We start from the raw sequence: 25,813 nt of genomic DNA on the forward strand, positions 1-25,813 counted from the left end.
CACTTTCCTGGAACTTTTCCACCTTGCTGTGCCCTCTCCTGGCTGTGAAAATAACTGTTTTCTTCCAGAAGCGGAAGCAGATGCAGCATGACTTTGTTACAGCGCTACAAAATGTCTAAAGGAGATGGAGCTGGATGTTTCACGCCTGAGATTTTGTCATGAGCACGACCTTTCTCTGTCATTAACCAAGACGTTTTAGTTGCTTTAACTTAACCCCGGGGAACCCTTTTCCTATCAAAGGCCGTTTCAATTTTAATAACAGAGTTTGAGGGTCAGACTAAATCACTGTATCACACTAACCTCTGCAACCGCTCCTCTTGTCGAGGCGTCTAGTGTCAGGTGATTGTGATGATGATGCTTCTCGCTGCTGGTTTTCCAGGTTTGGGTCAGTCAGTCCTGAATGAAGCTTAGTCTTTGCAAGAGTTTTGAAAAAAAACTGCTCATAGTAGGAGGCCGTTGCTTTGCAGCTCAATGATTTCATGTTGTAGGCTGTCAGGCACATCAGCTGGTGCCACATTAAACAGCAAACATGTTCAGTTCCTTTTATTTACTTTTCATGTCCTGAAACGAGCATGTTCAGATGTCATAGGAGGCTTTTGTTCTTGCACAGTAGGAAAATGCGGTGTTTCCTCTCTCCTGCTGCACTTTAATTTCACTTTAATTTCAAATTATCCTTCTGAATGATGTTTTCAGCTTCTTAGCCGTTAGCTCACTCACCACAAAACTTGCCTGTGTGACAGTGTCTCTGTCAGAGTGTGCTCTGTGAAAGCTGCTTGTTGGGACACAAACTCCACTGAAGAGCGTTAACACAGCTCATCCAGTTCAGCATTTTTGTAGCTGTCATGACTCTTGAGATTATTTTTTCATCTCGTCCTCACAAACTAACTTAGACACACTGGCTTTTCTTTCACTTCAACAACAAAAATGATCATTTGTCCATTTCTCTTGAAAAGTGTGACACTCCACATCTACTCCAGTAGCCATGATGCGCGTGTTATATTCAGGGATAGTATTTCATGTAATCTTCTCTTATCACTGATAAAATGTAATAGCTTTTTTGTATTTATGAATTGCCTTAACGGCTGTTTATGGCTCACAGGCTGTAGGTTCCCGCTCCTGACTGAACCAAACCGTCACCATAGAGATGGCAGATCAGAAAACAGCAACTTTGGTCATTAATCAGTTGCTTAGTTATGTGTTGCAGTAATGTGCTTATACTTCTTTAGTAACAAGCTTTCCAAGGGTTTACACTGGCTCAACACTGGAAAACAGGCATGAGTTGTTTGCAAGGTCATCAAAAGTTACTCTTTGTCACGTAGGTCTAAATTTAGAAATATACACATGTAGGTCACAGTTCCGACTCGTGATCTTTTGATAATTTATGCCAAAATAAAAGAAATGACTCCGGTTTCACAGACGAATCCTTTAAATTCAGTTCCACTGCAGAGCAGAAGGAGGCACCGAGTGTCAAAGACACGGACGGACAGGAAAGGAAGCATTCAAGAATTCCAAAAAGGAAAGGCGTGTAGCATATTATGAGATATGATAGAGGCAGCTTGTCGTGCTCCAGGCAGAATAGCACACTTAGCATGCAGAGAGGTGGTGGGTGAAGGCAGAGAGAGAGGAAGCGGCAGAGAGAGAGCAGGACAGTTATTTGGAGACAGATGGAATGAGATTTTCCTGAAACGGTTCTGAGCACCGCTTGGACGAGCATCAAACTCCCCCACTTTTTTACTCTCTCCCTCTTTCTAAATGCCCATCGCATCTCTCTCTCTCATCGTCTCTCACTCCCCCAGTCCCCCTTTTTTCTCCCTCTGGCTACTCCCATCCGCCGGCCCTCCCCCTCCCTCTCCCCCTCCCTCTCCCCCTCCCTCTCCCTCTCTTGCTGCTGAAATGACAGTGTGTTCCTGGAGTTTCATCAGAATAAGCCTGGTATCTCTGAGGGGATGAAGAAGAGTGTGTGTGTGCGTGAGCGTGTGCGTGTGTGTGTGTGTGTGTGTGTGTGTGTGTGTGTGTGTGTGTGTATGTGACAGCACAAGGACATAAACTGATCATCCATACAATACGGTCTGAAATGACCATATAAAGCGACCTGTTTCCATGTGTTAATTTATGAGTGTATATAAAAAGATATAGTGTCATGTGCTCTTTATTGCTCGTGCACAAAGCGTGTTAGTTAGTCCGTTAATGTGTGTAATGTGCACATCTTACGGGGGTGTGCTGCATGTGTTTGTGTGCGCATGCATTCCAAGTTCCCTCCGTTTTATGAGCGTGTGTGGGCGTTTCAGTTGATCAATGATCCTCCCCTCCATCCCAACACGAGGCTTGTTTTGAGAGCCACTTACCCAGATTGGACTAAACGAACTGAGGGAGAGAGGGTGGGGACAGAGGGTGGAGACGGGCTTGAGAGAGTAAATGCTGATAACACCACCGGGCGGCGTGCTGTGGACTGCGGGCCCATCCATCAATAGAGGCTGTTAAGGGGCACGAGAAAGACAGCTGGATGATGTCTTCAAAACACGATGCAGACACACACTCCTGTCCACTAGAGACGGAGACAAAACAGCCCCACTGCAGGTTGTTCTCGGGCTTTATACAGTGCAGAGTCTAACAACATAAACCTCTGGAAATGCTTTTATGTCTTCCAAAAGCTCCCATTTAAATGTCTTCTTATTTGGCACCACTATGTCGATGTTTGGTTGATTTTAGGAAGCTAAAACTACTTGTTTGAGGTCAAGTAAAGATAGTGTCTTACGTTTTTCTTTTTTTTTTTTTTTTCAATTTTGCCCTTATGATGATGATGGTTCAACAGGAAAGGAAGGGACAGAGAGGAGTATGAGACGCAACAAAGGTCCTCAACTGTAATTGAAATGTGGACATTGCAGTTGTGGGCATGTGGTATGTGTCTTAACCATTTGGCTAATTAAAACTAATAATGGCTGTTGTTCAGAGACAGATGCACAGCAGTTGACTGTGTCAAAGTCAGATGCTTTGTATGCTAAGCCTGGACATTCCCCCCAAGACGTTAGTGGCATGATAATCACATCAAGGTCACTTTTCATGCAGAATGTTAACAGACGTTTTTAGTGTTTGACCAAACAACAAATGCTGTCGTTTGCGGAAAAGGAGAGTTTTATCTTCAAAGACACTGCATTTGGTTTGACTGCAGGGATTGTATGAGCATCTTTTTGTGTGTGTGTGTGTGTGTGTGTGTGTGTGTGTGTGTGTGTGTGTGTGTCAAATCAGTTTTATTCATAGAACCCAAAAGTCACAAATCAAATTTGCCTCAAACATCTTTTCAATCTTTACAACTTCTGACAACCTGTATCTTTAAGTCCTCTTTTAACTTTTACTTGTAGCAGTTGCTTTGAATATTAGTAAAGTCTATATTTTAAACATGTAGAACACTTTGTGTTGCCTCTGTGTTTGAATTTCTAGTTAAATGTCCCAATTGTACAACACCTTTCAATTACAGATGACACTCATACTGTCTCTGCTGAAGGTGTGTGAATCTCACTGTACGACTGGGATCAGACATTGTCTTAATATGAACTTCATCCTTAATTTGAGACCTGAGTTTTATACTGTGCCAAAACAAAAACTGACATAGTAAAAACATAGCATACCTGGTAAAACACAGACAGTTCAGAATATACACAGTAAAATAAACCACACACTTACGTTACATAACTGCTAAGCTTTGTTTGGCAGAAACAAAATAAATGGGCCCGGCTGTGTCAGCCATCATTTGCAGTTATGTCACTTGTTAGAATGCGAACTCTCAGCTCTCCACTGGGATCACACCACATCACCACGAGTGATGTGCTTTCACTGTTACCTCTGACAACGTGTGAAATTACATTTCAGCGACATGACAGTTAGCATGGCAGAAAGCCACAATAATGATAGTGTCAGAGATGTGTTCGGAAACATAAGGGCGAACAGCGGCGTAATAAACGTGAAATTGTGAAAGGATGCATAAAATTGGGAACGTGGCAGAGAGGAGAGAGTGTGACGTCTTTATGTTTTGATGATTATTCCAATAATGTTACTTAATATATACTTTGAACAGCCTCAGCTAGTTGCCATCCCACTGTTAGCGCATCCTCAGATCACAGCCTCTCCTTTTTTTATTAAACTGAAACCTTGGTGAAAAAGTCAGACAAGGAAAGGTCACAGTCCTTTACAGAAGTGGTTTCAGGACCACAAAACACTGAGACAATGAATTTTCTCAATTTAGATTTCATGATGAATGCTTTCTTTTGCCAAATGAAAGAGGCTTCATCCAACTTAAAAGCAGCTACCCAGTCTGAGAGGAGAGAGAGTTTTCAGGTTCCACTTCAGTTGAGTGCCGTCTTAGAACCAGGAGGATTGTCAGTTCTCACATCTGCACAGCTGTGCCTCAGTTCTCTCACTCTGCATCATGGATGTCTTTATAACCAGCCGCTCTTTTACACTAAACCGCTCACCTTGTTACACCATTTCAGTCTCCGTACTTACAGTAGATTCCTCTCCAGAAGAACACTATCACATAATTGTCTTTCGTCAGCTGCTGAATGACCTTAATCACATAAGCCCAATCAGTCCTTTTAGCCCACATCTCCAGCTGTTGCCATGGTGATAACCCCAGGTGGCATGCTGGTGAACTCCAAATCCACCACATTTTCTCACGCTTCTGAGAGATCATCCCTATCTCAATTAATGACCAACAATAGTCACTCTGAAGTGATCATTCAGCAAACTAGCCAATCAACGCATTTCCTGCCCTTTGTCTAGGGTGAATTGTCTCTGCTAGCTATTCACAGCTAATTCTGCCTTTCGAGTGACCAAGATAGACTTTTGGGTCTCCCCTGCCGTTCTCCAGCAGTGTCACGCTCCAGCCATCTTCTCGCCTCCCCCTCATTTCCTCTCTTTGCACTCCATTTCTGTTCCTTCATCTTCGACTGTGGAAAAGGCAAATCTCTGCCAGAGTCCTGCACGGCAGTCTTAAACTTAAAAAATATTACACTTCGGCTTTCTGCTCAGCTCACCTTTCATTTTCAAAATCATAACTTACTTTTCCAGTTGATACCAATCAGTAAGCTATCACAAGGGCATTGTTGTAGCACTTCATCGGGTTAGGCAGAGCCCTGATGGGTGCTCACGGGTGTGCACAGCAGGTTGATGAACAGCTGCACCAAGACCACATGGAAAAGTGGATCTTGGTCTGCTTCATTGCGCATTTTCCATCCAGCAGTTTAGCAAGTGAATTAGAAGTTGATTGTGGATGTGGCTTTATCAATCCAAACAATAAGCTGAAAGTTTTTCTCCCTTCATTGAGCACTACAGAATGTCTTGTTCCCCCTTGTTTCTCACTGTCGATCTTAACTAATGCTTATATTCAGCATTTTCTGCATGAAACACTTATCGACCACCTGAGGAAATGAATCACATCTTTACGCTCAGTCAGAGTTGATTTATTTCCCTTAACTGATGATGCAGATCAGATCACCTAATCATTGTAAAGAATGATAAATAAGTGACCTGTCAATCGATGACCGTGCTTGTTTGTTTGGAGCACGTTGTCGACGGACCAATGGATCTCTTTGGTTTTTAGCCCACAACAACCAAACTAGGTTCTTATACCTAAACGACAAAAATAGGTTTGTGAAATAGCTTCTAGCTGCGCCATAAAATGAATACCGGCTGAAATCACAACATAAAATCCTCTTTGTCACTCATCTGATCACGTGTCACAGGCTGATCCGGTTTCATTTGGGCTGCATCTTCCAAGCAAGGATCGCTGAAACCACAAATCACCATGGAGAAAGCTTGAGCGGGCAAATTTGAATTAGTGAAGACGTGATTTTACTCAGCACGACAGTATATGTCAGCTTAACCACCACTTCATGCATTTGATTGATCCGCTATCTTGCTTCCCTCCCTTCATCCTCTGCTCCAGTACTCATACATTCCTTGCAGTTTGTATTGATAAGCAGCTGGGGGGCTCCTGATGGAATAGATCATAGAGGGGCAATTAAACCAAACACACATTAACGGTGTGCATGTGTGTTTGGTTTAATTGTTTGGTTTAATTGCAGTAATCATGACTGTATGTGAGAGTCATTTTGAGTGTTTGTGCCTGCAGCCTTTTACACACTTTACTATGATTTTGCTTTGTGACCTCAGACTTTCCCACTGAGGAATGAAACACACACACACACACACACACACATACACACCAGGTGAGAAGAGAAGAGCACAGTGCAGTAGTCTCGCTTGCTGTCATGCAAAAGGAGATTGAGATGCACAGGCAAACGCACACACTCCACACGCACACTCCACACAATGCCTTGTTGGCTATTTGTCTGCCACCATTAAGATCAGAAAATACAGATTTCACTCCTGAGTCCTGTCGAATATTAAGCAGAGGCAGGAGGCTCATCTCTTGAATGTAACACAGCAAACGAAAGAGAAGCAAGTAAAAATTAACCGCAATTTTATTCTATTTTTTTCCATTTTTACCGGACATGGTATAAGGCCTGGGTTTGCTGAACTGCAGACTAAATTTCCATTAAACTCACTGTGGATATTCATGGTTGTAGAAGATGAACCCTGTTGTTTTCTGTTACTCTGGACTTTTTCTCTGATGGCATCATAATTACAAATAATCACAAATTAATCACAGAATTTCTGCTTGTATAACAAATAGTCAGATGGACAGATTGCCATTAAATATCCTGCACACAGCCGTGCTCCTCAGAGGATTAAGCCTTAAGAAATTGGAGCACCAGTTTGAGCACCACCCTCAGGCCAAAATATTGACTTTGTACATAAAATATGTCATAATGGTTTCAGCAGATTGCCATTAAAATTGCTGATTACAGCTCCCAAGGGGATAAACCTATTTTATGACCCCTCGACCTTTCCTCTAAAAACCCCCCTCAGGACAAACTGGAAGAACAGTGAACTCATCAGCATGTTGAATAATTTCCTCTGGTTTAGTCTGATTGACTCTGCAGCCTCGAGGGACCATTAGTGGGATCTTAAGTCTTGTTAATAGTATTTACAGTCATAATGACTGTGTGCAGATGAGGTTTCATATCAGAATGTTGATGATTCGATCCTCGAAACACAATCGTTTTGTTGACGGTGAATTATTCAGTGATTCGATGGTGTCATTTTGTCCAAACTTCAGCTATGTCATTCTGAAATGAAACTTTGTGGTGCATCATTATTTTCTTTTTTACATCAGCCGCACACTCTCACATTTAGTTTTATTTCAGTTTGTCAGAAATACAAATCTGTCTTTGTAGCAAAAAGCAACCCAGGTCAAGAGAACATTGTATGAAATACACAAACAAACAAAGAGCAACTCCCAATTTGATGTAAAATGTTTGATCAGCTAAAGATACGCCTCTCTGTTTTGTTTCTTTTTTACAAATTCCAAACTTTTTGTCACTTATCGTACACTCAAAACTACCCAATGACTGTGGATTATAGACTGGATCTCCAAAATATTATTGATTCTGAAAGCAGTTCCTGAAGTCACAATATGCACCTCGTGACTTTTGGACATTTGCTGTCTCTCACTCTGATTGGCTGTCGTGAGGCTGTGGGTTTGAAGGGGTCTTGGTTTAGTTCTGTTGACCTTTCTGTCTTTATGCCCCCCTTACTGCTGGCCACACTGACGGCAAAGTTTCCAAAATATCTGTGACACTGATGAAAGCCCGCACAAAATGGAAATATTTTGTTAAACTGAAACAAAATAAATCCTGTTTGTAATTATTTCAGCAACAAGGACATTTCTGTATTGTTGAATTTAGTGCTTCTCTATTTTTATCCAGTAGATGAGGAGGATAAAAAATGAAGTTCTACTGATAATATTTGTGTTTTCATGCTTTTTTTTCTTGTACTCTTCTCCTTCAGTTTCATTTTTATGAAGCTAATATTAGCAGGGAGTTAAATAGAACTCATTAACACTGTTCCATCCACCAAATAACAGAGTCACAGTCAACACTAATAAAGCCTTCTATTACTGTGCCAGTTGTCATTAGTTTAGCTTGTTAAGCGAAGCGACAGATCAGAGGGGAACCATGACATTGCGGTGTGACATGCATGAAGAAGACTGAAATCCAAACAATGGGCTGAAATGTGAACACCATTTGTCTTCACTGTACTGCCCCCACTGCTGTGCTGTAATGTTCACAGACTCGTATCAGCAGCTGTATCTATTTCTATCCAGCCTATGTTCATTTTTGTTCGCTGCTGTTTGCTTTATTTCGAGTACTTTGATCTATTTATGGTGTGATTTTACAGCAGTTTGGTTGCCTGTTGGGGAGGTGGTGTGTAAACTAAATGAAGGAGGCAAACAAACAAGATAAATCTGTGAATTTTGTACAAACTGTAGGAACAAATGACTGTTTTTCTACTGAGCCTGTTATCTCTATATGTTTCGTTGGTGGAGGGGCGGGTGGGAAGAGAGGGATGATGCTCTGTGTATCGAGGGTGGTGGGAGGGTGGGGAAAGAGGGATGACATTTTTTCTGTAAAAGGTCGGGGACTGTGCAATGACTACTTGTAATTATTAAGAGAATCCAGAGTATAGAGGTGGAAAAAATGTCCCTTATGACAAATGAAATAAAGTGTTATATTTGCATGATTTCCTGTATTTTCATCGAGCAGATATTTATGGATGTGTAGGCTGAGTAGATGTATGTCAAACTGTTTCTGAAAATGAAAAAAAAAAAAAAATACTGTCACTTTCTTCTGTGAGTATAAATACACAGTTTTCTTAGCCCTTTTATGACTAACTTAGCTGTTGCTGAATGTTTCTTGTTTGATGCACTCTTCGTTATCGTGTTTTGGTTCCTGTCACGCCACAGCAGTATCTGATCTCTCCATCAACAAATGTGATATCTTTGATAATCCCAAATCATGCGGCACTCTTTCAAAGTATATTTATTCTCCGAGGCACTGGGAAAGCCTGTTCCTCTGAGCTTTCAAATTACACCCGAACAAATCCCCCTTTCAACCTTCTCCCATGAGAGACAGATTTACATTTCTGAATCAAAGCTTCAAATGCCACCTCATCACAGGAAATCTAAATGCATTCCACCAGACCATTTCCTTTTAAAATGGCTGCCACAGGGGAGGAGTCCTTCCTCGACATCGCTCGGCTCCTGCATCCTAAGCAGAACTGCAGTATACAAATTAGTCTGATGATATGTTTGTTGTATTAAAGGTCCCAAAATGTAAAGACAGAACAAGCAGCTCTTAATATGAAAGAGGAAGGACTTGTGAGGTTTCATTCCAATATGAGAATAGGTGAGCACGCGTTTTTTGCCCTTAACCATCAGTTAAGATCACTTAATCTGCTTTTCACAATAGCAACAGCAACAGGTAACAAATGGCTCATTCAACTTTAAATACACCATCAGAACACAAGGTTATGTTTCAGTGGAGAATCTACAGCCACTAAAAGAATATAAATGACTAAATGAGCATCTTAGATAAGAGTTTTACAAGGCAAAATCACTGGTATGAGACCAGACTTTATAAGAAATAACAGGCCACAGGTGCAGTTTCGTGCTGCTGCTTTCACCACAAGAGTGAAATATTCTGTGAAACACAAGGTAATCATTCCTAAAATTGATGTCATATGATTTCATTTTTTCCCCATCTGACGCACATTAAACTTCCAAGAGTGGATGGATGAGGATGAAGGGATCAACAGCTGCTCATTATTAACTGATCAGTGGTATTATCGCTAAAGGCTGAGATGTCTCAATGACTCAACTGTGAAGGCAAAGAAAGTGGCATGAATCTAGGAATGACATCAAATCCAATACAACATAGGAAATGCTTCTGCCAGAGATGGAAAACAAAACTAACTGAAGTGAAATGAACTAAAAACCTCTTAAACAACACAGAACTTACTGGAGAAAGGGTAGCTTGACACTGACTCAGCAACCAGATTCTTTATTGTTAATTGAACGGGTGAAGCAAATGATGAGGCCGATCAATCAAGGCAAACTACTGGCCGTCAGTCACACCAGCTGTTTAGCAACACCCAGGACAGCTCAGGAATCAAAAACCCTGAAGAGCAATTGTGGCAAATTGTCTATATCCTATTTTGGAGAAAACTATTTAAATGTAATTGAAAAGTAACGTGATGATAAAGCACAATTTTATATTGTCACTTCTGCACCAGAATATAAGCACTGAGGTGGCCACACTTTTCACATTTCAAATGAAACTATAAAGCGAAAGCATCAGATTTTGCTCAGCATTCCTGAAATGCAAAGGCAGCTCTGCAGTCACCATGCACAAACTAGATATGTTGAATACGTGGCTCACATACTAAAGCAATCCGAATTCCACTCTGAACAGCTGAGAGGCTGTCACAGTTTTGTTTTGCTGGCGGGAAGCTGCCTGCGGTGGAAACGACACCGGTGGCCTGCAGCATTAAACAGAGATGGGCTGGTAGATGCGAGCACTTGACTCTGCCCTCCTCCTTGATGGGAACTCATTGTGTTCTGACCTTTAAGTTCCCTCGATATGTCCCTCCATGTCTCTCTCTCTGTTTTCCTCCCTCTTGCTATCTCGCTGTGAGGGCCAGGACTTGACAATTGATTTGAAGTGCTGCAGTGGCACCAGGGTTTTGTTTAATGATTTCTCTCCTCTCCTATCTCCCTTTCTTAACCAAGTCTGTCTTAATATGTTCTGTCTTTCACCTGTGATTCTCTCTCGTCCCCCCTCTCTCCCTGTCTCCATTTGATCTCCCTCCCTCCGTCCTTTGTTTTAATGAGAGTGAAGGATGGGGCATGAGAGCTGCGAATCAGTATGCAGACCGTCCACCTCCTCTCTCAGCAGAAACCTGCTATCTGGGCCACAGAAACAATGGCTGCTCAGGGCGATGGGACTCAGGATTGGAGACACAGACAGTCCACTGATGTTTTATATCAGATCCTCGTGAAATGGCAGAAGCAGAATGAGGCAGAGGGAGGATGGAGCAGTCACAGAGCCATTTGAAATAAAAGGATTTCATATAGCATTTAACTTTTTCTCATTACCAACACACGTGCTATCACTTTGTTGATGGATTTAGATCACCAGCCATTATTAAAAAACATTTGCATTGCTTGAATTAGCCTACAAATCCCTGTGTTTGAACATGACCCAGGATTTCCATTTGCATGGCCTGAGTTGACTTGTTCTCATGGGCCCCACATGGGTTCTGGGCTTTTTTCGTCCATCTGCTCCATGCGGGCCCCATGTGGGACATTCTGCCCGTATCAGGAGGGCATTAATGGGACCAAGGTGGGCCATGAGTAGAGGCCTGTATTTTTGTCCTCTGACTTTGGATTGGGTCAAGACAGGATAAATGTGCAGCTCTTACAGACCTCACATGGGATCCATGTTTTGGTAGTCATGTGGGTAAAACGTTATCTAAGGTTATCGTGCTAATTTTGTTACTTTTGTAATAAATTATTCTTTGTGAATTTTCTCCAAACCAAGACAAGCAGTAGAGGACAAAACAGAACTTCTGGATTCTGCTCCAAAAGTAAGACAAACTCATTCAAAACCGCAAAAGACATTTATTATGACAAATAATCCAGCCTTGGAACATAGCCTTACTTGGCAGAATGTTGCCCGTTCATATATAAGGATAGAAATCTCACAGTGTTGTTTATTCAATATTTCAGTTTTGTAGTGGCCTTTAACAAACACCATTTCCTGTGAAGTCCTTTAACATTGCAGGTAAAGTATTGATGAGATGAGTCCATGCAGAACAGAGACTATTGAATGCTGTAATTGTTTTTTTCACAGCAGGGTTGTTTTATCTGGTTTAGTTTTGTTTTATTTTACAAAGTAATTGTAATTGTATCATTTAACTTCATCACACAGCAGTGTCGCACAAGGATACAAAAATCAAGGCAGGCAAACAAGATATAAAAGGTCAGGCTAAGGCAAATAATAACCAATAAACATCAACATCATAATAATCCAATAAACATCAGCCAGGTACCAAAAACAAGATTAGGTTAGAAAAAAAGCAGGTAAAACAAAATGCCAAAAAGATAAAGCACACAAGATAAAGACAATCGGGCAGGGAACCAGTATTTAATATACCAGGGAGCTATTGAGGGAATGGGAAGCAGGTGGGGTGACTGGATTGGTGGAAGGGCAGGCAGGTGGGAGTTTGAACATGGATGACCAAACAGCCAACCCAAATGAATGAAAAGGAGCCACAAAATGTGTCCAATTCAAGCCCATTTCCATTTGTCTATGAAGATTGTCAGAAAACAAATTAGTAGAATATATAGAAGTATAAATCAAAGGCAACTGGATTTGCTGTTTAATTATTTTATGTTTTACTGCTTGTCTGAGGCCCTTCTTTGGTCCAGGAGTTAAGGCAAGAGATGTTCCCATTTGGCATTTCCATTCCCAGCCCACTAATCTCACAGCCTGCCTCTGCTTTGAACTATCTTTGAACGACCAGATAACACACCAGTCCTATCGGGCTAAATCACAAAATGAGGCTGAAAGAGGTTGCAAATTCATCCTCTCTGACAAAATAGCTTTTGGTGTGGGTTTGAGTGTGATGTCTCCATCCAGTAAGTGCCCTGTGAACAGAAAACAATGTCATTTTGTCTCTTGTATCATTTAATTGCTAAACATCCAATTTTTTGGTATTGATGCCACCTGGATTTATCTCTAAATGTTAAGAGTTTGAAATCTACCTGCCATTGCCAGGTTGCTCAGTCGCCTAGGACTGCAATTCAAACCAACATTGCAGTTCAATTTGACGATGCAATGAATAACACGAGCACTTTTCTTAACACATTTAGGTTCAGTCTTTTCAGAGGCAGCAGTCCGTTCCCTCAAAAATCTAAAGGTATTCACCCTCCAGATAAACTGTTTGAAATGACTATATTTTGCTGAGTCCGGGCTACCATCTTGGCCTGGCACAAATTGGTTCTTTAATAGCCCCCTTCAGAGAGCTAACAACACCCCTAACAGGAACAGGGAGCCAGACAACTCCAATCATGTGTCTTTACACTGTCATCATCAAGCTACATGTCAAAAATATAGTTCCCTAGACTTGGTTTGCACAGCAGACAGAACATCATTGACAACTTCTATAAAAAAGACCTGTCATTTATTTGCCATTAGGGACTGTGTCCCCTGTGTCTTTAATTTAGTGCACTGACCTCTTTGACTAGACAGAATTCTTCAAGCAATCTGTTGTGCCAACTCACTGCAAGATGGTGTCGAATCTGAAAATTACCACCTTGTTCAGTTCTAATTCATGTAACAAGCTCGGAAAGGTGAAAGCAACACAGACACCACCCAGTAATTTTGATTCCACTGGCTAGAAAGAAAATACAATGTGATAAGTAAACTGTCTGTCAATACCAGCAGACACAAATGCTCACCGCAGCAGACATTTGTTTGATTGGTGTTATAGTCGTCATTCTTTTCCTACTGCTTTTCCTCAACGGTAATCATTTCAACACAGCTTCAGCTCTTGTCGCAGTAATTGTTAGTACAATGGTAGATAGTAATTCTCATAATTTCTGTACAAAAAGGTCTATTTCTATATTTGCAATAAATATTTATTGAGAAAAGCCCATTTTCTACTGTCTCCTCTTTATGCTCTGGTATAATTTTATGAAGAGCCATAAATGTGCTGCGAATCTAACTGTGTGGAAGATAACGTGTGGTCCTATTACATGTTGATTATTCGTCCAATAAAGGCCATGCATTCTGTTATTTGATGATATACGAGGACACATCACCGGCCTGGCCCTGCTAGACTGAACCGTGTCAGTCTCATTTTACAGGAAGTCATGGCTGTTCAATCACAATGCTGTGTCAGGAGCTATAAAGCCACACACTGAAACATTTAATGTGGCCATCCGTCCACAATGACCACGCGCACAAGGCGGCTCTCTGAAAACTGCCTCCACTGAGAAGGCAAATATCAAGCGTGTCATTTCAAATATCATCTCAGTAAATATGATGCACTTTCTCTTACTTGGCCAGTTATTGGTGTGAAAATAAGTAATTTCTGCATAGTAAAGAGATGTTATGTTTCCTTTTCAAGACCATAGTCTAGGTGAAATGCATGAAAATATTGAGCCACTCCTGGAATACTGAGCTTGGATTTCAAGCACTTGATATTGGATGATTATGCAAAATTATGTTCAGTTACAGTGGTATTGCATTCCAAGCTCCCTGTTTAAATTATATTTTTGGGCAATTTATGCTTTTATAAGATGACTGGAAACTAGGAACAGAGAGATGCAACAGAGAGCCCCACTTGAACCAGGGGTGTTGTGGTTCATGGTTGGTGTCTTAACCCTAATCCAAAGGCACCCCAGCCTGAAAAATGTGTGCGTGTGGAAAAACTGCAGTTCCTTGAAAGACCTCTTGGCTGTTCCTCAAGGTATACACAGACAATGAACACCAATGTACTCACAGGGAGTACTGAGTACTTCAATAATTAAGTACATTTTGCCTATATTATTTCTCTATGTTTACATCTGTACAAAGACCTTTGCTTTTTATTTGGTGCTTGTATGCTGTGGTATTTCTGCTGCATCTACATTAATTGATTTTTGGCCACTTGGGAGCACTCAAACAAGCTCTAAACACTGACTTAAAACTTAATGAAGTAGCAAACATGTTAGCACACAAGTTGCCAACTTACACAATGAGCAGATGAACAGCAATAGCATTTTTTTGGACACCTGACAAATGTAAGTCTAGCATCTAGTTTAATGCTCTGTTTTGGTCTCCACCAACTCCTACATGAACTATCTGTCTCTTTACCTGCTAAATGTCCCCCAAGTTTCACCAGCTAGTCCTGCATTTTGTCTCTTTTTGGTGCTGGATAGATACAACCGGCATAAACAGTCAGCACCATTGAACTGTAGAAGTGAATGGCAATTCTCTGTTCCTTGTCACCACAACCACTACTTTCGCATTACACATACGTGCGTACGAGTGTTTTACTTCTAATTTACTACTTTTACATTTTGGTCTTGCTACTTTTAATTTAGTAAAACATTAATATTTCTTCCACTGGTAGTCTGAAATTAGATTGAGTCAGTCAAGTCTGTAAAAGACAGTCAAACTTGGTGATGCTGGCAAAAGTGCAGCTTGAATGCTGCAGGAAAGTGTCAACGTGCCCTTACTGGTCATTTCTGGTCAGTCCTGACAGTCACTCTGTCTCCCACAGGACAATTTTTGGAACAGGTGGTTGTCTGGCTGTGCAGGGTCAGTAGCAAACCTCTCTGCCCTCTTTCATCACCCTGACCACGAAGCAGTGCTCTAATTGACAGCGGCTGACAGGTAATAACCGTCCAGCAAAGTGGACAACAGCAGAGCTTGTCCTTGGAGTGACAGGAGGCAGAAGAGGCGCTGCAGGAGTTACTCTCATCCCCAAATTCTCACTAAACCACAGAAAACGTTGACACACATAGCGCAAGAAATTATGTGTTTCTGTGATTTTATTATTATTTGATTAATAAAAGAATGAAGTACACCTGTCCACATACCTTCAGGGCCATTTATCATGGTTTGGGCTAAGCCAGTTTTGTTCCAATTCAATCATAATGCTACAGCATGCAATGATATTTTAGACAATAGTGTGATTCCAACTTTGTGGGAGTAGTTTAAGGCCCTTTCTTGTTTCAGGATGATAGGGTAGCTGTGCAAGTTCCAAATGTCTATAAAGGTCAATAAAGACCTTGATATTATGAGTTAGGTTTATGAGTTTGAGTTTGGCGTTACAAGTACTTGACCTCGCCACCATCCAGCACATTTAAGATGAACTGGAACACCGACTGTGAGCCAGGGCTTATCACCCAACATTAGTGTTAGACCTCACTAATGCTACAACCTTCCCAGAAGAGTGGAGGCTGTTACAGCAATGCATTGATGGCCATGGTTATGAAATGACGTGTTCGGTCACTTATGGGTGTACTATTCAAGTGTCCAGTTGTGGATATATGGGGTAACTGTTCTCTGTGTGGTTCTGCATGTTTAATTACTGTGTCAGGTATGTGCATGTACCCACCCAAGTGGCATTTTGATGCAGATACGCACACTTTAACCTTTAATCACACCTAGCATTTCATCACTTATCGGTAGGGCCATTGAGCTGCACAATCAATTCTGCACACAAATGCTACACATACACGGGCAGCTTGCACACACACAACTACACACTTACACAGACACACACACACAGTCACAGTGCAGGAATTAATCAGAACTTTGACCCAAACACTAATTGCAGACCCAGCACTATTTCCTGCTGATTTGTTATCTCTTTATTGTGCAAAGTCTGTTCTTTTACTCTGAAACAAGACTTTCCATGCTGAGCATGCTGAGAGAGAGACTGTGATACAGTGAGAGTAATACCAATCAGGGGAAATCAGTTTGGCGCACATCCTCCCATCTTTCACTCCTATCCCCTTTACTCATCTCCCCTTATCTCTCCTTTTATTATCTTCACCCTGTGCTCTCCAACTTCTCCTCATCCTGACTCCACTTTACCTGCAATTTCCTCTTCTTATTTCTTCTCTGGCACAACTCTGACCTCTTCTTATCTCATCTCTTAACAGTGAGTGTGTTTCATAGAATTAAGTGTGCTCATGGAGCCTCTCATGTGAATCCTCCTGTATCCCATTGTTCATATGTTACTGCCTGTCAGCTTGGTTGATGTTGAAGTTCCTAAGATGGCCTCCTGACAAGGTTCAGTATCAAGAGGAATGGCTTGTGAGCACTTCATGTGTCCAAAAATGTATAGACAACCTGAATAACACCTCAATATGTGACTAAACATCTTATTCCAAAATTCTGCTGCTTTCACAGCCTTCACTATTATGCAAAAGTTACACTACATATCTAAAAGTAAGTGGATGCCTATATATTAAACCCATATCTGATTGCTGAACAACATATTTCCAGACCACGGACATTAATGCATTGCTCTAACAGCCTCCCTTTTTCCTTTTCCCCTGACCACACCTGAAGCTTCAACACACAGTATTCGTCAAATCGTCTGTTGTGAAAAGTGGTAACAGTCTCCTTCTCTGTGCTGCTCGTGTTGTTCTGCTGCTTACCTGCCTTCCTGACGCTTGTTTCTTCTCGCCTGCTTCAGTCCACCTCCAGCCACCTTCGCGCTGCTGATTTGTTATCTTGAAATTCATCGGTCATGAGACGGTCAAGTCTGGACTCCTTCCTTGCCTGCTTGCTCTCCTTCCAAGAGAACTGTTGGATCACCTTGATTCTTCTGTTGCACATTTCTTATATTGAAAATTACCAATTAAAGACATTACTCATCTCAGTCTCCCTGCCCCTGCATGTGTGTGCAGCCTTTGGGGGAAAGCATGACAGCCTCCACTCTTCTGGGAGGGCTGTCCACCAGATTATGGAACCTTGCTGCAGGGAATTGCTTCAATTCAGTCTCAAGAGCATTGGTGAGGTCCAGCACTGATGTTTGCCGGTAAGATCTGGCTCTGAAGCATTCCAGTTCATGCCAAAGGTGTTGGGTTTGATTGCGGTCAAGGTCTTATACAGCAACCTTTGAAACCCACTTCTTCACAGACTTGGTTTTATACACGAGGGCGCTGTCATGTTGAAACAGGAAAGGGCCTTCCCCAAGCTGTTGCACAAAGCTGGAAGTTCACTATAGTTTAAAACGTAATTGTGTGTGGTAGCATTACGATTCCCTTTCCCTGGAACTAAGAGCTGCAACCCAAACCATAGATACAGGGCTGAAACTGCACAGAAGGGATGTCATGATACCATTTAACAGTCATTATTCAAATACGTTCTAATATGTTAAATGTTATGTAGATCAAGCTAAAGCACAGTAAGAGCACTGCTGCCCAGTTGTTTTATATTGCTGTGTTATATTGCTGTATTGCACACTGTCTTGGTAATATATAATAATAATAGCTAAAACAACAGAGCTACTCTGTAGACATATTCAAGACTACAGCTAAAATTAATTAGGCCTACTTTAATGAGGCAACAGTCTACTTGGCCAGGCTGAAAAGTTCTCGAGCCTACATTTGTCTCAATTTTGATGTTTCTGCACTTTCAGTAGGGCAGCATAGATCTTTTATGTATCATGGATCATTATAATTGATCTTTTGTGTTCAGTGTGGACTTAAAGGTGGTTGGATGGTGGGTTACTTGCATATTGAGGTATGTGGGAAAGGAATAACTTATGCGACTGCTTTTTTTTAAGGTGCAAGTTTATTTTTATTTTCCTCTGACATTTTAGATGCCCTAGTTCAGAATACAATCAAAATGCCTTTTGGGACAAAGGCCAAGAAAGACAGGAGAATAACACATATGGGAGTCCTTTTGAGTCGTTCGTGCTGACAAAGAAAACTCCTTGCATGTTTCAAAACTTGGACAAGCTGGAAGTTTGCACAAGTCTCACTGCTAGAAAAAGAAGCCTTTGCTCAGAAAAAGGCAGGGGAATATTTTGCTTTGGGATGTTCAAAAATACACACTGGGACAAGTTTGACAAAGTTTTTCATGCCCAAATGCCCCAAATGTACACCTGCTTGGCTTCTTTTCACTTGCAAAGTATGCTGTCATTGTTGAAATGCTCATATCTTTTCCTCAGTTCTGGAATAGCTGTATTTGTGGATTTGAAACTTTTGTATGAATAACGTTTTTCATGTAAATTTTATTAGAGGTAAATGAATCTCAGATCTAATATAGTTCCATTTGACAGCTGCAATCTGTTACAGACTGGAAATTCACACAGGAGCATTTCTGGAGCTGTTTTTTTCCTTGTATCTCATTCAGATTACAAGACACGTTCTACACAGCAATTGATTTCTCATTAGAATTAGTTATTCAGAAACATAACAGGCTACTAATTCAACAAAGAAAGAAGCACTTTGTGTACTTGTCAATCAAACTGTGAGTGATAGCACTTTCCTGTCTTTTGTTTTGAAGTAGTGAGAAAAAAGAACTATCAGACATTTTCTTTCAGTGCTTTTCAGGGCCACTGGGATTCCTGCATAACTTTTTGCTGCTACAATGGAGCCCTTTAAGTGAGATATAACACTTTTTAGCATCAGACACTCAAACCCCTGTGGGTTTGAAAGGTGGCTGTTAAAAGTAAAGTTGTTTCATTTTTCATAGTAAAAAGAAACTCTGGTCAGCTGGACTTCATGTCATAGTGGCAAGTTTTTAAGAAGTTAAGATTTGTGAAAATCCATGGTCATCGACGAGGCTGAGGAAAGATGACAATATTTATAATAGAACTGAAGCAGAAATCTTTTTAATCCCACTGAAGCCAATTTGTGTTGAATGTGAAGATATCTGATTTTAGCAAGTCCAGGTGGAAATATCAAAAAGACAGCGCTACAGACAGCAGTGCACATCATCACAGCCTAACGCACAGATCAGATTCCAAAAAAATTAATGAATTGGCTAAGAGCAACAACCCTGATACCAAAAAAGTTTGGACATGTAAAATGTAAAAATAGAAACAGAACGCTATCATTTCCAAACAAACTCTATTCTCTACGAAGTTTTTCGGAGTCCATGTGGTAACATCCTTTATACAATCATATGTTCACAAAGTGTTGAACCTCGCTCCATCCTCGCTTGTGAACCACTGAGCCTTTCCAGGATGCCCCTTTCATACCCAATCATGATACTATCACCTGTTACCAATGAAACTGTTTACCTGTGGAATGTTCCAAACAGGTGTTTTTGGAGCGTTCCACATCTTTCCCAGTCTTTAGTTGCTCCTGTCACAACGTGTTTGAAATGTGTTGCTGCATCAAATTTAGAATAAGCACATATTTACAAAAATCAATGAAGCTGATGAGGGTTGCTCTTGAATAACAGGATTCTCGGTGGAGTGCTAAACCCAAAATCCAGTGATCATATTCTAAAAAATATAAAAAAGGAAGCACATCCCAGGCTATGAAGTCGAGGAGGACAAATCATTTGCATTTCTCTTGTTTACTCACATGAAAACACAAAAACTCTGCGAGCAAACAAAATTTGCTTCAGTGCAGGGCACTTCTAATGAAGGACTAAACATATTGTCCTTGTACTGTTTTCAATCGACGATATGTCGGAAATAATCACATTCTGTTTTATTTATGTTTTACACAGCGTCCCAACTTTTTGGGAGTTGGCATTGTAGATTGTTCACATGTTCACAAGGATTTTCTCATTTGAAAGATGATATAATCACATAAATATTCAACACATGGTTTAATTAGGTTCGAATTTCACTCAAGCACCTACACTATGACGTGATGAAAGAGAGCTTAAATAAAGCACCTTCCCTCACCAGAAGCAAATCATGCGGATTAGACACCATTTTCATCTTGAAAAATGAGAAGGGTTGCAATTACAACTAATTTACAATCAAATTATTATTCGGTAGCAGGATGAGGAAACAGAAATCAAATCCCACATTTGCATCAGTGAAAACACAGACACACGCACAAAAAAGGTCTCGTCTTCCTCCGAGCAGCAAACTTTCTCCATTATGCAAATATAGTTCACACTATTTAGCACTGATTAAGAATACATTATACAAACATGTTTCAGGCTGGAAATGTAAATACTCAAACTACAAACATGCAACAACACAAACACACACACACACTTGTCCGTCATTTTTGGGGATATTAAATACAGTTACATTCATTTCGTGGAGACTTACCCTAAAAGTATCCACTGTTTGCCGAACCCTGACCTTGGCCCGAGCCTTCAATCTAAAACTGAGTGATTTACATTGTGGGGATGTTTTGTCCCCATAAGGAAGGACAGTCCCGACAATGTAACTGTGTCCCCACAATGTAAGTAATACATGTACACACACACACACACACACACGCCGGGAAAACAGTGCCAGAAGGGAGGCGATAACATGACATCCTGAGGGAAAGTCACAGCCTCCTTTCAGCCATAAACCTCCACTCCACCTTCGTCTGTGTCCCCACCTGTAGCCCCCCCCCCCCCCCTTTGTCTCTCTCTGGGTCAGACAAAGCCTAATTGATGTTTGGCTGTATCAGCGACTCGTCAGCAGACTGTTCGACCCGCCCGAAAACCCCGCTGGAACCAACCTACCAATTAAGAAAGGGATGTTTTTTCTTAAGAGTTGGTGTGTGTGTGTGTGTGAATGGGAGACACAGACAGAGAGACATTGAGGGAGAATGTGTGTGTTTTTATGTGAGATTCATTTGAGCAGTGGTGGACTCTGTCTGAGCGACAGGGGTGAAAAAAATAAAGAGGGCACCAGTGTTAAGAAAGTATATCTGTTTTACACTATTTTTCTAGCATGTAGCCTACACGGCGCTGCATCACGATTCTCGCAACATGTAATTACGACTGATAAAAATGACTTCATCACTGTTGTCATAATCACTGATCGCTAACACCATCTAAAGACAGAAACAAGAAGAACTTAGCAGGAAATGCTCAATTTGAAAAGCAATGAGATGTTGTTTAACTACTAAATGGGATTTAAAAAAAAAAAAAAAAAAAAAAAAAGGACCATGTGCCTGTTTGTGCCACCTCTGGGGAGATATGATCTGCTGTCTGATAGAAGCAGGAAGTGGGAGATAATATCTAGCAGAGTTTGACTGAGAGAGGGTATGTGGGTATCTGTGCAGCCATGAGACTCTACTGCGTGTCTCAGTGAGAGTCTGAGCCCGAAGGGAGGACCTATGTGTGTCTAAATAAGCTCGTCCATCAAAGAAGCCAGATCTTCACTCAGAGGTCAGGCCCATTCATCTCTGATTCCTCCTCCTTCTTTCCTCCCCACCATTCCCCTTTGTTCCTCTGAAGAAGTGTTACAGTTGAATTAAATTGCATTAGTTTGAGCCTGGTGACCCTAACAAACCCAACACACCAGTGCATCCTAGGAAATAAACAGGTGAACTAATGCAGCGCCAGTGTCAGTTCAGTTTAAATTACACCAAATTTGGATCCTGTATCCTTCGATGCCGGATCACGAACGGCCAAAGGTGCAAGAAATGTCCGCTGATGTGGACTGCAGGGAAAAAGTTAGCATTTCTGATACTACCTCAGCAGTTTGGTCCTGCAGCCTCTTTCCTCCAGTATCAGCTCCAGTACCAATTATCTCCAACTTTTCTGCTCGCTCACAGGTGATCTGAGATTTATAGCCATGCACATACAAAGAGATTCAGGTCATTTGTATTCAAGTTTTGAATTCTGTTATGTGACAAATAAAAAAAATGGCACAGTTTTTTTGTATTATGTGACAGGGTTGAGTTAATTTGATGGGCTCTATCTGAAAACTGTTCTGTCTGTACTGAACCATTTAACAAACCTGAATGACAAGTCCTGCCGTATCTACACGACATTCTTGTGCATATATACCTTTGGGCGATGTATTAAAAATTTAGCAGCCTGTGTGCATCCCCTGTCAATTAAACATCCAGCAGACTTTGTAAACCTGGTCTGTATATTGAACATCTAGTAGACTTATTTCACTTTTTAACATCTTGGAGATTTTATATTCCAACCAGCTCAACCGATTTGACATTCAGTGAATAAACCAATGACAGTGGCTAATTATTGACTTTACTCCTCTATCAGTGTTGATTCTTTCACTTCTTCTTTCAGCTCTATTGCTTTTTATACTTTACCTCCTTCTTTCCCTTTCTTTACCCATCTGTCCTGTTGTGTCTGTGACTGTCTCTACCTTCAAACCTTGATGTGTTCTTCTTGGTTGTCTGTCCCCTTTTCAGCTTTTTCACTCTCCCATTTCTTCTTCTTCCTTTTTGCTTTCTCTGCTTCATTGTCTCTTTTGCTCTGTCATGCCTCTTCGCTTGTTTTCTTGTGTTTTACTTCTTTCTCTTTTACCTCCTTCCTCCCTTTTTCTTGTTTTCATTTCTGTCTCTCTACCCATCCCTGACCTCTGCATGTCCATCCCCATTAGTTTTCCTCCCGTCCCTCCTTCATCTCATACATTCGCCTCATTTTTTTCTTCCCTTCAGAGCCGACCTGACAGCTTACTTCTTCAGTGCTTCAGTCTTTTCTCTCTCAGCTTATGTCATCCTCTCTTTGCTCTGCCTTTCCCTGTTTTTCCTCTGCCCCCCTGCATCTCTTATCTATACAAGAAATATCTTTGCTACAACTTTGGCTTTCAAGTGTTTTAACAGTTTACACGTCCAGGAAGGCCAAAAGATTGATTGTTGCAGCATTCCTTGTTATCACAAAGTGTTCTGTGATAATATTACATGATCATCTGAAAGACCACAATGATGCAAAATGACACTGATGGATTTCCTTGTGTTTGCAGCCTTTGTTGACACTGCAGAAACACTCAGGAGGACGTCAACAAAAAAAGAGGGATAAAGTTGATTGGATGGGGTGACTGGAGGCCGGAGGCCTCTTCTTGTCACATACAAATTTTAAAATCTTTATTGAATGGCTCATTTCTGTGAACAAACCTTTTTGGCAATCATTATTGTGCAGATAAGTGCTCGAATTGGGCTTCTAGCCAGGTGGAAGCACTATCAGCCTGAGCTTCTGACTGTCTTAATTATATTTGCTAAACAGCTGATTCTGGCTTGTATAATTGTGCTTTGAAGTAATCTATAATGTCCTCTCTGTATATAGGAAGTTGTTTTGCTAATAAAAATGCAGTTCTCAGCTTCAGCAAAGGACTGAGTTGTGGTGATGCCCTCAGGCAGACAGGAGAATACTAATATCAGCCATAGAGATTTTCCTTTGAAGGTTTTCCTCGATCTATTCATATCTGAAGATATGAGTGGATGCTAGATGTAAGGGCCGCGACAGCAGGCTGCAGTACTGTAGCGGGAGGTCACAAGAGGTCACAGGTATTATTAAAGTGATAGATATGCCATGCTGCATGTCAAATCCACGGAAGTAAGACTGGTGCACGCTGTGCTAGCAAAGCTACAGTGAGCAATTTTTGACTAGTAGCTGGTCAAAAAGATTCAGCATCATTCAACAACAAAATGCCTTGATGTAATATCAACTATATGTCAGCTGTCTCTTCACCGATACAGCAGAAAGTACAGAGTTATGCAAAACAAAATAAAACAGATAGAAACAACTGAGCTAATACAATCTTTGCAGTGTGTTTGTTGTGTGATCACCAAATCTTTTTCTTTTGTAAATCAGCTAAAAGAGAGCTCCTTCCTGTTCCTGTCATTCACTTTTATCTGAGGGCTTTTGTTGTCCCAGCTGCCAAATGAATGGTATAAGTACAAGCCTGGTTCCAAAAAAAAAAGAAAAAAAAAAAAAGCTGGAACTCTATAAATCATAAATAAAAACAGTGTGCAATCATTTTGAAACAAACTGTGCTTGCAGACAATAATTTCACAAGCTGTTTCTGAGCCCATGTAGTAACATCCTTCATACAATCATGTGTTCACAAAGTGGTGAACCTCGCTCCATACTCACTTGTGAACGACTGAGCCTTTCAAAGATGCCCTCTCATACCAGGTCATGACACTCTCACCTGTTACCAGTGAACCTGTTTACATGTGGAATGTTCCAAACAGGTGTTTTTGGAGCATTCCACTACTTTCCCAGTCTTTTCCTGCTCCTGTCCCAACGTGTTTGAAATGTGTTGCTGGCATCATATTCGAAATAAGCACACAAATTTCTTTGCTTTAATGTTCATTTCTTTCAACAAAATTTTGGAACAGCGCAACTGAAACACTTTTTAACTTTTTGAAGATTGTACATTACATATTAAGTGCGCAAGAAGCCAAAGTAACACAATGATTCACTTGCTTAGTTCATGTACATATCTCACACATAATTTTGGACTCCATACCTTCAATCCTGAGAAAAACACCTTTTATTACTTTGTATTGCAGCTATTTGACTGTTTTCACCAGCCACTCCTTTCCACTGTTTGCGCTTGATTGTCAGCAAACAAGCAGTTTACGGAAACTTGTGAGTGAAGAGTGGTTTTAAATGGCTATTTGGTGAGAGCTGTAAGACTCAACCATGCGGACCAAACAACAATTTACAGCAAAAGTAAATTGATATTCAAATTAAGTGATTTAGTTAATGTTAGAAATGTTGCTGAATGACACAGTCCATCATCCAAAAGTAGACCAAAGAGGAAATCTGAACTAACTCCCAAACTGAATCACAGGAATTTGATACAAAGACTAATAGTAGTTTTTGTACTGAATGTGTAGCGTTGAAACAAATATGCAATTTGGCACATTTGGACATATAAACCACATAATATGTGAACCAGCACAAAATATTATCAATGAGCTGCTTCACTGTCTCATTCACTCCAAATCACACAGACCTTAATGGCTTAAAAACACGTGGTCTGGATCTGCATGTATTTTTTTCTCAGCTCCTTACGGCTTAAATATATCTATTTCTATAAGCAAGCCAAAATACTCCGTTCACCTCCTTTTTGCTCTCCTCTCCGGCTCATTATGAGAGGATGAGTCACAGCGCGACAATTTTGAATGTTACAAGATTAAGATGTGATACTCAGCAGCGATAACCTTATAATAAGAGGAACAATCCATATTAGAGCTATGGGCTAAATGAGCCCACTGCACTGAATCAAAGGCTAAAGGCCAGAAAAGCTATGACCTCATTTAATAAAGTATGATATCTGTGATGACCACTGAGACCTCAGCTTTGTGACTCCTTGTGGCTCAGGGACTGCAATATTTGAAAGTCAGGGCACGTTGTCTTGTGGAAATTAAACAAAAGAAAAATCATAAAATATCGTGCCACAGCAGATAATGAAAAACTGACAGTGAGACAATGACCCTATTAAGATA

General features: G+C 40.9%; 1 protein-coding gene across 2 annotated transcripts in view; it reads left to right on the plus strand.

Annotated features, from left to right (window-relative positions):
* The window catches only part of LOC143319033 (protein phosphatase 1 regulatory subunit 29-like), a 249,560-nt gene extending 235,958 nt beyond the window's left edge, over window positions 1–13,602 (plus strand). For both annotated transcript variants that reach the window (XM_076727591.1, XM_076727592.1), the window contains exon 8: window positions 1–13,602. This exon is cut by the window's left edge and continues 16,224 nt beyond it. The gene's annotated coding sequence lies outside the window, so the exon portion shown is untranslated.
* Window positions 13,603–25,813: the final 12,211 nt, after the last annotated feature.

This window comes from Chaetodon auriga, chromosome 4 (assembly GCF_051107435.1).
Source record: "Chaetodon auriga isolate fChaAug3 chromosome 4, fChaAug3.hap1, whole genome shotgun sequence".
In the NCBI taxonomy this organism is placed as follows: domain Eukaryota; kingdom Metazoa; phylum Chordata; class Actinopteri; order Chaetodontiformes; family Chaetodontidae; genus Chaetodon; species Chaetodon auriga.